Source organism: Petaurus breviceps, unplaced genomic scaffold, assembly GCF_028583685.1.
Source record: "Petaurus breviceps papuanus isolate PSGF00001 unplaced genomic scaffold, PetGlider_PUasm1.0 90769, whole genome shotgun sequence".
Classification (NCBI taxonomy): Eukaryota; Metazoa; Chordata; class Mammalia; order Diprotodontia; family Petauridae; genus Petaurus; species Petaurus breviceps.
The window spans coordinates 11,193,117-11,207,592 of record NW_027187341.1 but is presented as its reverse complement, the minus strand read 5'-3'; the positions used below and the strand labels follow the sequence as shown (position 1 = coordinate 11,207,592).

General features: G+C 36.1%; 2 protein-coding genes across 9 annotated transcripts in view; both read left to right on the top strand.

Annotated features, from left to right (window-relative positions):
- SUGT1 (SGT1 homolog, MIS12 kinetochore complex assembly cochaperone) overlaps nucleotides 1–14,476 on the top strand; it is a 241,438-nt gene that overhangs the window by 81,007 nt on the left and 145,955 nt on the right. The gene's annotated exons all lie outside the window — the stretch shown is intronic.
- ELF1 (E74 like ETS transcription factor 1) overlaps nucleotides 1–14,476 on the top strand; it is a 132,675-nt gene that overhangs the window by 63,511 nt on the left and 54,688 nt on the right. The window contains exon 1 of one of the 8 annotated variants that reach the window (XM_069068633.1): nucleotides 6,899–7,096. The exons of the other annotated variants lie outside the window; for them this stretch is intronic. The gene's annotated coding sequence lies outside the window, so the exon portion shown is untranslated. Of the gene's footprint in view, nucleotides 1–6,898; nucleotides 7,097–14,476 lie in introns of those variants that run through there. 8 annotated transcript variants of the gene reach the window in all.

Below are 14,476 nucleotides of genomic sequence, written 5' to 3'. Positions count from 1 at the left end.
TGCTTCCAGAATGGAGAGAGCTATGTCCCCAAAAGCTGGGCTTTTTGCAGATGTTGTCAGAGGTCTGAGGAGGGCACCCTCTCTACAGACACCACACTGGCACTCTGGTGTTTTCTCACCCCAGGACCACCACCCAAGACAGTAACCCAGATCCAAGCAGGTTAAAGTAAGAGCAATTACCCTCTGAATGATCTCTTGGTCCCCTTATGATCTGCAGGCCAGGAGCTCTGGAGGCAGGGGCTGTACTGTACTCTTCTGTCCCCCTGTTCCTACAGAGTTCCCCACTGACCTTTTACTTTGTCTTGGGTGTTGAGAACTCTGGAAACCTGCACAGCTGCTGGCTATCCACTCTCCTGAAGTCTACTGCAGCTGGCCTGCTGATCAAGGTCGCCCTGGGGCTCCCTGCTGTGCTCCAGCTCCCAGCCCGCTATGATATCCTTCCCATTGGCCTGCCAGGCTACCTTCAGTGGGAGATTTTTTTCTTCTCCGTTGTGGGTTCTGTAGCTCTAAAATTTGTTTAGAGTCATATATAGGTGTTGGAGGTGGTTGTGGGGGGATCTTATGGAATTTCCTGCTTCTATTCAGCCATCTTGGCTCTGCCTCCTAGAATTTATTTTTTTATTTTCAGTTCCAAATTTTCTCTCTCCCAGTACCCTCTTCCCTGCCCGTTGAGAAGGGAAGAAATAAGATTTTAATCATACATATAAAGTCATATCATTAGAGTTTGTAATATTGTTGTGCTATTCCCAATTTCTAATTCTCTCGGTGTTTTTATTTTTTAAATTATGAAGTGCTCTGGGACAGTCTTTGAAAATTGACTTGGGAATCACTTCTCTAAGTAGCCTAATATTTTGAGAATACATGGGTAGTTCCTTCGCTGATTCAGATTGCAAACCTTTGTGTCACTTTAATAGTCTTAGTTTCTGTGGCTGAAAGATTTATTTATGTATTTATTTATTTTTGGGTTTTGGTTTTGTTTTGCTTTTTAGAGGGGGGAATGCAGGGCAATTGGGGTTAAGTGACTTGCCCAAGGTCACAGGGCTAATAATAAGTAAGTGTTAAGTGTCTGAGGCTGGATTTGAACTCAGGTCATCCTGACTCTAGGGCCTGTTCACTGCGCCACCTAGCCTCCCCAGCTGAAAGATTTATTGTCTGCAACTAACTTGGAGATGAGACTTTTTCTTTTCTTTCTTTTCTTTTTTTTTAAAAGCAATTGGGGTTAAGTAACTTGCTCAAGGTTATACGGCCAGTTATTTTTTTTTGTGTGTGTGGGTGCCAAGTATCTGAGGCCAGAACCTATCCTGGGTCTCCTGATGCCGGGGCAGGCACTCTTACTTGCTGTGGCACCTGGCCGCCCTACAGATGAGATTTTCTAAACTTAATTAGCTAGGCTGGTACTTGAGACAGGAGATACACCATCCACTACCAGGTCTGTCTGTTCATCATACTTCTGTAGGATTGCTTAGAATTTGTGCTTTCTTGTCTACAGTTACTTTATATAGTATTTCTCTTCCTATCTCTTGCTGTTGGGATTTATTAGTAATATATAGAAATGTTAATTTATTTTATAGGTTTATTTTATATCTTGCAACTTTGCTAAAGTTGTTAATTATTTCAAATAGTTTTTTAGTTGATTCTTTAGGATTCTCTAAGTATACCATTATAATTATCTCCAAAATGATGGCTTTGTTTCTTCATTGTCTATTAGAATTCCTTCAGTTTCTTTTTCTTCTCTAATTGCTAAAGCTAGCATTTCTAGTACAATATTGAATAACAGTGGTGATAACAGGCATCCTTGTTGGTGTCGCCCTTGATCATACTGGAAATGCTTCTTGCTTATCCCTATTACACATAATTCTTACTGATTGTTTTAGATAGATCCTACTTACCATCTTAAAGAAAACTCCATTTATTCCTATGCTGTCTAGTGTTTTTAATAGGAATGGGTGCTATATTTTTCTGTATCCATCAAGATACTTATATGATTTCTGTTAATTTTGTTAATTGATATGGTGAATTAAGCTTATAGTTTTCCTAATATTGAACCAGCCCTGCCTTTTTGGTATAAATCCCATTTGGTCATAGTGTATTATTTACATGATAAGTTGCTGATAAATGATAAAGGCATCCTTTTCAGATCATGATGCAATAAAAATTACATGTAATAAACGACCATGGAAAAATAGATTATTCTAATCCTAAAGAATGAGTGGGTCAAACAGTAAATCACAGAAACAATCAATGATTTTATCCAAGTGAATGACAATAATGAGACAACATACCAGCCAAAGCAGTCCGTAGGGGAAATTTTATATCCCTAAATGTTTACACGAATAAAAAAGACAAAGAGGAAACCAATGAATTGGGTATGAAACTAAAACAGCTAGCAAATGAACAAATTAAAATCCGTAGTTAGTTAAATAGCAAATTAGAAATTTTGAATTATCAAAAGAAAAATTAATGAAATTGAAATTAAGAAAACTATTGAACTAATAAATAAAATTAAGAACTGGTTTTATGTGGGGGAAGAAAAACCACAACTCAACAAAATAGATAAACTTTTGGTTAATTTGATTAAAAAAACAAACAAACACAAAACCACCAAGTTAGTAGTATCAGAAATGAAAAGATTGAATTCACCACCAATGAAGAGGAAGAATAATTAAAACTATTTTTGCCAAACTATGTCAATAAATCTGACAATCTCAGTGAAATGGATGAATACTTACAAAATATAAATTGGCCAGGTTAACAGAAGAGGAAATAAAATACTTAACTCCATTTCAGAAAAAGAAATTGAACAAGCCATCAATGAACTCCCTACGGAAAAATCTCCAGAGCCAGATGGATTCACAAGTGAATTCTATCAAACGTTTAAAGAACAATTAATTTCAATTATATGGAAAAATAGACAAAGGATTCCTGTCAAGTTCTTTCTATGATACAAATATGGTGCTGATATCTAAACTAGGAAGAGCAAAAAACAGAGAAGAAAATAATAAATCATTTTCCCTAATGGATATAAATGAAAAATTTAAAATAAAATTTTAGTTCTCTTTAAAAAAAAAGAGAGAATTTGTCTGTCTTGACATAAATTTAAAAAATGCAGGGTAATCTTTATGCCTTGATAATGGGAAACAGGAATAGGACTTTAATAGGAAAGCACTGAATGAAGAAAAATTTAAGGGGGCAGGTGTGGCCTTGAAAGCTTAATCAAATATTTTATCTATTAAGTCAGGTAAATTGTCAGATGAAGAGGTTGGAAATAAGACTTGCAGCAAAAATGATTAAACGGTTGTTCGTAAGGTGATAAATCACATGTACAAAATATAAACAAGTGGCATGCTTTATGATTTGTAGTCATAAACAAACATAAACTTTAGAAAACAAAAGTAAATACCAAACCAAAACAAAACACCAATCCCTTAATGAAACAACCTTCCATGGTTTCATTTTTTCCTACAAATTTAATCTCATCTTGTTGACTCTCAAAGGAGTTCGTAATTGGTAATGTGGTAAAAAGAGCCCTGGATGTGAAATCAGACATACTACCTACCAGTGTTAACCATGGTCAGTTCACTTTGGGTTTTGTTTTTCTCATTCGTAAAATGAAAGGAATTGACTAGATGATTTCTAGAAGTCCCCTTGCAAATCTTAAATCCTGTGATCCTATGGACCCAACTCTATTTACCCAACTTTACTTCCTTTTCAAGTCAAGACTTCTGTTCTTACCAAGCTGGTCATCTTACTGTCCTATGAACATGCCATCATCATTTCCACCTTCATGCCTTTTGCCTGCATTGTTCTTCCTGCCAGGATTCTGCCCACTTCTTCCCCTTTTCATCTGTCTAATTCTTCCTTATCCTTCATGGCCTACTTCAAGATACACTATTTCTTATCAAGTATTCACTGACTACTCTCCCCTTTCTTTCAATTCCTATAGCATCTATGCAGATTAGATTTAATTATAAAGAACTATTTTGTATTGTTAATTGATTTATGTCTGCTAGATTTTTTCCCCCCAGACCAAATTGTTAGTTTCTTGAGAGGACTGACCATTTCTTTTTTTTTCCCTTTCAAATGTTTTTTTTTTTTTTTTTTTGTTTTTTTTTTTTTTTTTTTTTCCTTTTAATTTTTTTTTTTTTTTTTTTTTGGTATGTGTGTGTTAAGTGTCTGAGGTCAGATTCGAACACAGGTCCTCCTGACTCCAGGGCCAGCACTCTACTCACTGCACCACCTAGCCGCCCCCCAAATGTGGTTTTTTTTTTTTAAATAAAATTTATTTTTAGTTTTCAGCATTGACTTTTATAAGAATTTGAGTTCTGAATTTTCCCCCTTCCCAAGACAGCATGCAATTTGATATAGGCCGTACATGTACAATCATATTAAACATATTTCCCCATTGGTCATATTGTAAAAGAAGAATCAAAACAAAAGAGGAAAACCACGAGAAAGAAAAACAAAAAAGAGAATATAGTGTGCTTTGATCTGTATTCAGACTCCACAATTTTTTCTCTGGATGTGGATAGCATTTTCCATCATCAGTCTTTTGGAATTGACTTAGATCTTTGCATTGCTGAGAAGAGCTAAGTCTATCAAAGTCAGTCATTGCACAGTGTTGTTATGACTGTGTACAATGTTCTCCTGGTTTTGCTTACTTCACTCAGCATCAGTTCATGTAAGTCTTTCCAGGTTTTTCTGAAATCTGCCTGCTCCTCATTTCTTATAGAACAATAGTATTTCATTATATTCACATACCACACAAGTTGTTCAACCATTCCCCACTTGATGGACAGGATAATGAATTTTTAAGACCATCTAAAGTTATAGAGAGATTATTACTATCTGCATAGGTGGGAGGAAAATCTGCATTAATGAAATCATGGATTTTTGAAGTATTTATGTGTTGGTAAATGACTGTTTGAAAGTTCATTTTAAATTTTCCTTTAGGGAAAATCCTGTTTTTTGGGGGACATTCTCTTTGGTTGGTTCTAGACTCCAGATCAAGAGACCTAAACTAAACTGTAGGCCTGGTTCAACAGACATTAAGCACTTGATTTGTCACTAATTTGCCAAGTGACCTTAGATAAATTACATCCTTTCCCTCTCTGAGCCTCAGTTTTCTTTTCTGTAAAAATTATTGTATTAGATGATTGCCAAGGTTCTTTTACAGATTTGACATAATCAATAAGATTTCTATTGATACACATAAATGCCTAAACAAGTAACCCACTTAGAAGCACACTTGTACTTAAAATGCTTTGACTGCCCAAACAGGTTTGCTGTGGAGGGCATTTTAACATGTTTATGTGTTCTCTGAATAGTGTGCATTCTTGTCAGAGGTTTGTTTTGGATTCCTATGAGAGGAAAGTTTTTTCTAGATAGGTTCAGGGGCATCATGAGAAAAGCAACAGTGAATACAATTTTGATTATTAATACCTTTATTTTTTATCCTGAAGAAAAAAGGCCATGTTGCTTTTATTTAAAAAAAATTTCCTTTGTATATGAGAAACTTTTATTCCTTATGTTTTAACATTAGTCACATCCAGATATACATGCCTTCTGTGTGCTCCATTATAAAGAAGAAAAATTATTAAAAGACCAACTGAAATAGTGTTCACCTGTGGAGATGTTAACATGACATACTCTTCTTGCAACTTACTGAGGAAAGGAGGGAAATAATTTTCTCATCTGTTGTTCACTCTTGGTCATTACAATGACTCAGCACTTTACTTAATTTTAATGTTTTAGCTTTACATTCTTATTGTAATTGTGTATAATTTTTCTCCTAGTTCTCCTTGTGAGGCAGCATGGCATAGTAAATAGAGAACTAACCTTGAGATCCAGGAAAACTTGGCTTCAGGTTCTACTTCTGACAGCCCTGGTAGTTTAGGGCAAGTCACTTTAAAACAGTCTAGGATTAACTTGCAGAGAAAGTAGAGTTGTATTGGTTGAGGGGGAGTTATGTCAACTGAGAGTTTCCTGTAAAAATGAAATCACTAACCCAATTCCCATCCCTACCCACTAATTCTGCTTATTTCATTGTGCATCCGTTCATTCAAGTCTGAGCTCTGCTTCCTTGGGAAAGCCCTTAATGTCTCTAGGTCTCAGTTTCCTCTCTTGTAAAATGAATGGGTTGGAATGTGTGTCCTCTGAGATTCTTCCAGCCCTAAATCTTTGTAGCATGTTTTCTTGTTCTCTTAATTTCTCATCTTTGTCATTTCTAATTTTCTATTTAGTTTAACTACCATAGTTTGTTCAGTCATTCCTATATCAAGGGGGCATTCGCTCTTTCCTTTTTTTTTTTTTTTTTACACCATAAAAATACTGTTGTGAATGTTTTAGGATACGTGTGGCCCTGAATGTATGTGGCTGAAAGTATGTGCCCTGTATGGTGGGAGCCTTGGAGCAAAAGTTATAACTAGTGACTTTTCTTATGTAATTCCAAATTGTTTTCCAGAATGATTGGGCCAATTTACAACTCTACCATAGTGCTTAAAGTTTATCTTCTGAAACCCTTCTAATTTCAACTGTTTTCATCTTTTCTGGTCAAATTTTAGAGTTGTCTTAGTTTACATATCTCCTGATGGATTATAAATGGACCAGTCTTTCCTATTTTCACTAAATAGTTTATAATAAAAAAAATGCTCATTTCCATTGACCACTTATCTATTGTGGAATAAACTTTATTTCTTAATGACTGTGTAAGCATAACTGTTCTTGCCTATTGTGGACTTTTGCTTGTAGTTTCTTTTTAAAATCTCACATTTTAAGAAGTCTTTTAAAGGGTTAATTCTGGGGCCAACAGGTATAGACAGATCTAGGTATGTGATATGTTTCGATGTTTTGCAAGGTGCTACAAATGCTGGTACTGTGTAATCGGATACGAGGTAGGCCAGGCAGTCAGATGAAGGAGAGTGAGAGCAATGCAAAAGAACTGGAATTTCAGGTCCAGACCGTGAGTCATTGCAATTTGCCCCAAGAGTTCTGGGGTTGTTCAGCTTGGCATCAGGGAAAGGAGAAAATGTTGAAGGGGAGCCGTCTTATTCTCTTGGATCTCACAGATATTTAAAAAATAAAGGTGGTCAGAGCAAAGGTAAGATTGTTACAGTCTCAAAGGCCCCCTGGAGGCTTGGAGATTTTTGTGGTCTTTCTTCACTGTGCATTGTCTGCCAAGCTGGTGAGGGGTAGGTGACAGAAAGACAGAACCTCAATATTTTAAAAAAAATTGTTTTTCTTTTTATATAACCAATTAAATCCTACATTTTCAAAAAGCTCAGGCTGTTTTGCCTTCTTGATGAGTGAGAGGGGAAAGTTTAAGTCCTGATTTAAAAGAACCTACAAGCAGTATCAAGTGATAAGTTACCTGGAAGGATGGAAGGCACCTCCCCTGCCCCCTCCCTGTTCTTTGAATTGAATGTGAGAATGTATCAAAGGCAGGGTGGAGAAAAGGAGGCACAGTTCATAGTCCTTGGGTTTGAGAGATCTTCGATCCACTTAAACCAGAAAAGTCCTGGTGCAGATAATACAGCAGAGGGTTTCTCTTCTGGTTGGTCTTCGGAATGGTTTCACTGAAGCTAGCCAGCTAAGGCTCATACATGAAAGGGTGCTTTCTCTTTTCCCCTCTCTCTGAGAATGGCAGGATTAGGGTTGCTTTTTTTGGTCATGTTACTTATCACAAGGGCAATGAGCTTTTCTGTGACCTCATTTTGATAAGTTCTTTTAGGTTGTCCTTATTAAATTGAGTATTTTAGCCCCTACTTTCAGCAGCAGTATGCATGTTAATAACAATAATGTAGCTGAAGAGTTGGAAATCTAAGCTTTTATTTAAAGTTTTAAAAATATTTTAATGATTTGCATATGAAGCTATACACTACGATTTTACATAAATGCTTTCTCAAGCGCCTCTTTTGTGTTAATATGGTAGAGATTAGGAAAAAGCATTACTAACAGTGAAGAAAATAATAGTCTGGAAGTCTGTAACTTTATAATTAATTGTCTTGTGACCTTGGGAGTAATTAGCTTCATCCTTCTTGTTAGTGTGTCTCTGCAAAAATATGGTTGAAAATGGCTTGTTGTGCTTTTTCCTCATGAGAATGTTGTCAGGATTAACATAGCAAACAACGTAGAAAAAAGCATTCTGAACTCAGTAGAGTCGAAGGAGCACTATAATTTGTGGGATTGTTCTGCTTTCGTTTTTGGTCAGGATATTCGTTTGAGGGAATTCTTTGGTTTTGCTTCTGACTTCCTTTTTTTTATCATTTGTGTTTTCTAAATATATTACTTTAAAAGTTGGTAGGAATATTTATTAAAATAGATTTATTGATTAGAAAGAAACTGTGATCTAGGAGTCTCTCTCTTACTGGTTGGATGATTTGATAGAATGATAGAATGTCAGTGACCTCTGAGAGTTTTCTCATTTGTTAAAGGTGTTAGAATAATTAATTAATCCTGAAAGTTCTGTTAATTCTCTTAAGTTTCAATGTGGGCAAGCCCTTGGAGTACTTAGGAGCTAACTCAAATAATCACTTTGCTTCACCTGGAATGTTCCAAGGTTTGCTTTAATTGATTGGATTTAGTGTTGAAAGATCAAACAGGAGAGGGTTTTTTTTTTTTTTATCAAGAAACTACTGTAGTATTTTGAGCAACACTCATAGAGTGGAACAGTGCTTTGACCAAGTAATCTCATTTTTATAGCCCATTCTAATGAAAAATGTTATGAACATACCTTAGAACTTTCTAAATTGGAAACTTTAGTTTTTTCATGTGTAGTTTAGGAAATTGGGTAATCTCTGTATGTCAGTGCATGTGGAGATTGACTGTTTTTGAAAAAATTAACTGGTAATTTGAAAGTATCGACATGGCATATTGCATGAACCTCCTAATCATTATCAGCTCTTCCTAATCCACACCAGTGAAAAGAATCTTCGCAGTTTAACATTATGAACCACAGATGATTTGTTTCTCTCTATGGGGATTGGGGCTTCATTTTCCTTGGAGGGCTCCATGGCAGTTCACTTTTGGATTATTGACATTTTGGAGCAGCCTTTTGAAAATTATTGGGATTCAAATGCCTTTCTTTTCTGACTGCAGAGTGATACTTAATTCATAAACAATTGACTGTAAGTAAATAGAGATTGATGTTTTAAAAATGTTTTATTGATGCTTTATAGAAATATCATTTCACAATGCTTGCCTTCCAATAGAAGCCTCCTGTTGCAAAGAAGTACATTTAAATAAAACAAGACTGGCAAATAACTGCTTTCCCACCGATGGTCTTTACCACTTTTGTCCTGGGGGGGGAAAAATATGCCTCTTCATCAGTCTCCTGGAGTTAAGATTCATCATTTTATGGTTTTTTAGTTTTGATATCTTGAAGAGTTGTTTTCCTCTATATTACTGTTTTTATTTTCTAAATTGGCTTATGTTTCTTGAACCAATCATTTTAGATCTGAAAGAGACTTCAGATATCATTTAAGTCAGCCCCCTTATTTTATTGCCTATTTTTGTATATTGTTGTTGTTTACTCTGTACCTTTTTTGGTTATGGATTCTCCCCCAAAACTACTGTAGATATAAAAGGTTCTTTTCTTTTGCTTTCCTACTTTCATTTGTTTCAACAAACATGTAGCCTATTTTATGTTCTTATCTATTCAGAGCTTATTTCAACGTATTATATAAAATTTTGGTCTAAATGTAATTTCTGCCATTCCAAGTCCCAGATTTCCTAGGAAAATTTTCCCCCTTTACCAGCTCAAACTTGGTTTTCTTTGCTTCATCATCATTCAAATCCTACCTATGTGTGGGTATGCCCCAGGGGCCCCAACCTGGACCCTCTTTTCTCTTCCTATACTTTGAGATCTCAAGTCCCTTGGGTTCAGTTATCTTAGAATCTTAAATTTAGAGCTGGAAGGGGGGGGGCGGAATTAGGTAATTTAGTCCAACCCACTCATTTTACAAATGAAGAAATTGAGACCTATAGAGCTTAAGTAATTTCCCCAAGGTCACACAGGTGGTAAATTGACAGTCTAGAATTCCAAGGTAGTGCTCATGCCGTGCAGCTTGAGCTCCTCCAGCCCGGTGTAATCAGCCGCCTGGTGTATATCTGCACTTGAATGTCCCATATGCACCTCCAGCTTAGCATATCTTAATCAAAATTCATTATCTCCCCCCCCCCCCTACCACCCCGTTCATGAGTGTTGAGAATATTGCCTCATTGCTCTCATTCATTCCACCACATCCAGTCATGTTGCTTCTCTCTACAACTTTCTCTTACATCCTTTTTTTCCTCCTCTTTCATGGCCTTGACTTTGACTCAGACTTTCCTCAGGTCTTCCCTGCACTACCAAAATAGACCCCTAGTGGTGTCCTTGCCTTGAGGCTCTTCTCATTGCTCCACATAGCTACACTAGCAGTTGATATTCTTAAAGCACAGGCATGACCGTGTTGCTCCCGGCTCAAGAAGCTCTGATGGGCTCTGGTGCTCTCTGCAGCCTCTGACTCCCCTTTCCTCACGAGCACTCTCTGGGCTCTCCTCTTGTCTCCCTGCTCGTTCTTGTTCTCTTTTGCTGTATTATCATCCATTTCCTGCCTCCCTACACATGGGTGTCTGTCAAGGCTTTCTCATAGGCCCTCTTCTTTATCTGTGCTCTTTCAGTGACCTCATCACCTTATATTGGTTTAAATATTATCTCTATTCAGAAGACTCCCAGATCTATATAACCAACATTAATTAGTCACTTCCTTGAGCTTTGGTCACAAATAACCAACTGCCCCCTTGATGTTTTGGGCTGAATGTCCTACAGATACCTCAGATTCAGCATGTCCAAAGCTGAAATGGCTATCTTTCTCTCAAATAAATACAACCCTCTTTTAAACTTCTGATTTCTTTTGAGAGTATCTTTCCAGTCAACCAGGTTCTCAACTTTGGCATAATCCTTATTTTCTTATACTCATCCAACTCCACATATCGTCAGGTGTCCGATCTTGTTCTGCCCTTCACAGCATTTCTCTTATTGGTCCTTTCAGTCACAGGACCACTAATGCTTTCATCACCTCTTGCTTGGACTTATACAGTACCTTCTTTTTAAAAAAAAAAAATTTTTTTAAAGCAATTGGGATTAAGTAACTTACTTAAGGTTACACGGCCAGTTATTTTGTGTAGGTGCAGAGTATCTGAGGCCGGAACCGATCCTGGGTGTCCCGACTCCGGGGCTGGCGCTCTTACTCATTGTGCCACCTGGCCACCCTACAGTACCTTCTTAATTGCACTTACTACTTTCTGATCATCTCTATGCCATGATGCTTTATAGCTCTAGGCTCCTTCTGCTACCTTCCCTGGGAAACTCTATTGAGCCTTTACCTTCTCTAGTAATAGGAATAGATTACGCTCCCAAATCACATATATACTTATTAGGTTAGATCCCCAGGGTTCAGCTGGCTTCCCCTTTTCTTCAGATTTCTAAGGGGTACTGCTAAAGGGTTATGGCATCTTTCTAATGACTGTCAGCATTAGACATTTGCAATTGTGGTTCTCCCACTGTGCCCATATCCAGGAGCCAATGATTACTCTCTCAGTGTTATTTGCCAATGTCAATATCTCTTCAATGTCATTTGACAATTTGATATCTCCCGTTATCATTGATAAGCAATTAAAATCAACTAAATTTTGCAAAGGGATATTTACTGAAAAGGTGTAGCAAGAGGTAAGGTACAAAAACATGGGCATATTCTTTTTTAGCATGGGCACACTCTTGCCTGTGCCATCTTGATTCCTGAGAAGAGTGAACTCAAAATGTGAGCCACAAAATATTTTCATTGCTTTGAACTTTTCTTTTGACCTCTCTCACTGGCTTACTTCCACAGGCACATTGCTGACTACAAGTAGTCTGTGTCTTCATCCTAGGTGATTCTGGTCCATGTCTTTCTAACATCCTTCATAGAGATTCACTCAGTATTTTGGAGACTTTTCTGTTGTTGTTTTTATTGTTTTATTAATAGAAGTGTAACTTAGAGCAGTTGTATGAATTGCTCCTCTTATATTGTATTTGTTTCCTCTGTGATACTGCTTATATCACAAGTTATTCTTTTTTTTTTAATTTTTAATTATTTTTTTTTTCAACATTCACTTCCATATGTTTTAAATTTTCTCTCCTTCCCTCCAAAAGATGACTTGAAATCTGATATGGGCTCTACACATACATTCCTGTTAAACACATTTTCACATTAGTCATGTTGCATAGAAGAATTATAATGAATGGGAAAAACCAAAATAAAACAAAAAAGAAAATAGGCTCCTTCATTTTACATTCTGACTTCATAGTTCTTTCTCTGCATTTGGATAGTATTTTCAATCAGGAGCCTTTTGGAATTATCTTAGATCATTGCATTGCTGAGAAGAGCTAAGTCTATCAATGTTGGTCATCACACACTGTGCCTGTTACTGTGTATAATGTTCTCCTGGTTCTGCTCCCTTTGCTCGGCATCAGTTCATATAGGTCTTTCCAGGTTTCTCTGAAGTTCGCCCATTCATCAAATTTTTTTTTTCTTTTCTTTTGGAGGGGGGGAGGGTAGGGCAATTGGGGTTAAGTGACTTGCCCAAGGTCACATGGCTATTTATTATTTGACTATCAAGTTCTTATCAGAGATATTTGATGCAAAATAGTTTCTTTGATTTAGAACTTTCCTTTTATCCTAGTTACACTATGTTCTTATGCAAAATCTTAAATTTCAGGTAATCAAGATTTTTTCATTTTTTTGCGGTTACTTCTGTCACTTGTTAAGGATTAATCCCTACCCACAACTATGAAACTACTTGATCTGCCCCTTCTAATTTTTTTCATGGTATGATCTTTAGTATTAAGCCACATAGATGTTTAGAGTTTATCATCACATATTTGAAATGTTGGTCTAACCTAATATGTTTTTCAGTAATTTTTCCAGTAATTCTTGTCAAACATTGAGTCCTAGGTAATTGATGTTTTGGGGTTTATCATACACTGCAATTTAAATTTCAGCATTATTCTTATTTAGTCTGTTTCGTTGATCCACTTTTTTTTTTTTAAACCAGTACAACGTGGTTTTGACATTTATTACCTTGTTATATTGTTGAGGTTGGAATGACTATTGTTCCTGTTGGTTAATCATTGCTGTGTTTTTTTTTAAATTATTATTATGTCCCTTGATATACTAGATTTCTTTTTATTCCAGTAGTTTTGTTATTATTTCATCTAGTTTTGTGAATTACTTCCTTGGAAGTTTGATTAGTATAGCATTCAATATGTGATTTTACTAATATGCTTATTAAAATATAAATCTGATTTCTGAGTCTGTCACGGCTTTGGCAGGAGGTGGGTAGTATAAGGAATGGTGGTGGGTTAGTGAATTGATCGGACTACTTAGAGCATTCAGATTTGTTTATTTTCCCAGTGTTGTTTCTACGGTATAAAATGTTCTACTAGGTCTGCTCACTGTATTCTGATTCAGTTCATACAAATCTTTCAAGATTTCCCTGACATATCTGCTTCATTATTTTAATAGCAAAATAGTATTCCTTTCCCTTCATATGTCATAATTTCTTCAGCTGTTCTCCAAACCATGACCATCCTCTTAGTTTTCAGTTCTTTGCCACTAAAATGCTGCTATAAATATTTTTGGACATATGGGTCCTTTTTATTTGATGTCTTTTCAATGTGGACTAGTAGTGGTATTGCTGGTTCAGAGAGCATGCACAATTTAGTGACTTTTTAGGTATGGCTTGAAATTCTTTTCCAGAACAGCAAAATCAATTCTTGGTTCAGTGAACAAAGTGTCATTGTACTTTATTTTCCCATAACAGGTCTACATTTGACATCCCCCCCCCCCTTTTTTTTAACTGTCAATCTGGTAGGTGTGAGGTAGAACCTCAAAGCAGATTTAATATACATTTCTCTAATTATTAGTAATCTGCAGCGTTTTTTCACATACCTACTACCAATAGTTTTCCTTTGACCATTTGTCAATTGGGAAATGGCTTGTATTCTTAAAGATTTGAATTATTTCCTTAGTAGAACTTGGAAATGAGATCCATACTAGTGAAACTTGTTGCAAAGATTCCTATCCCCCCCTCCCCTTTACCTTTTTGCTTCCTAATTTTAGCTGTATAAGTTTTTTTATGCAAATCTTTTAAATTTTATATATTCAAATTTGTTCATTTTATCTTCTTTGATCCCTCCTCTCCCTGCTTTAGTTATCAACTCTTCCCTTATCTATACATCAGAAAAGCAGTTTCATCTTTTTTTTTTTTAATAAATTAGATGTTAACTTTGATATCTTAAGTCATATATTTGGACCTTATCTTATACACACTTATACAGTGTGATATCTGTTATATTGCTTTTAAGCTGCTATGCATAATTTCAGCCAAACATCTTCTCAGAGTAATAAATTAACTTAGTGTTGTCATTTTTACTATATTGGCCCTGGCTACTCATGGCCTA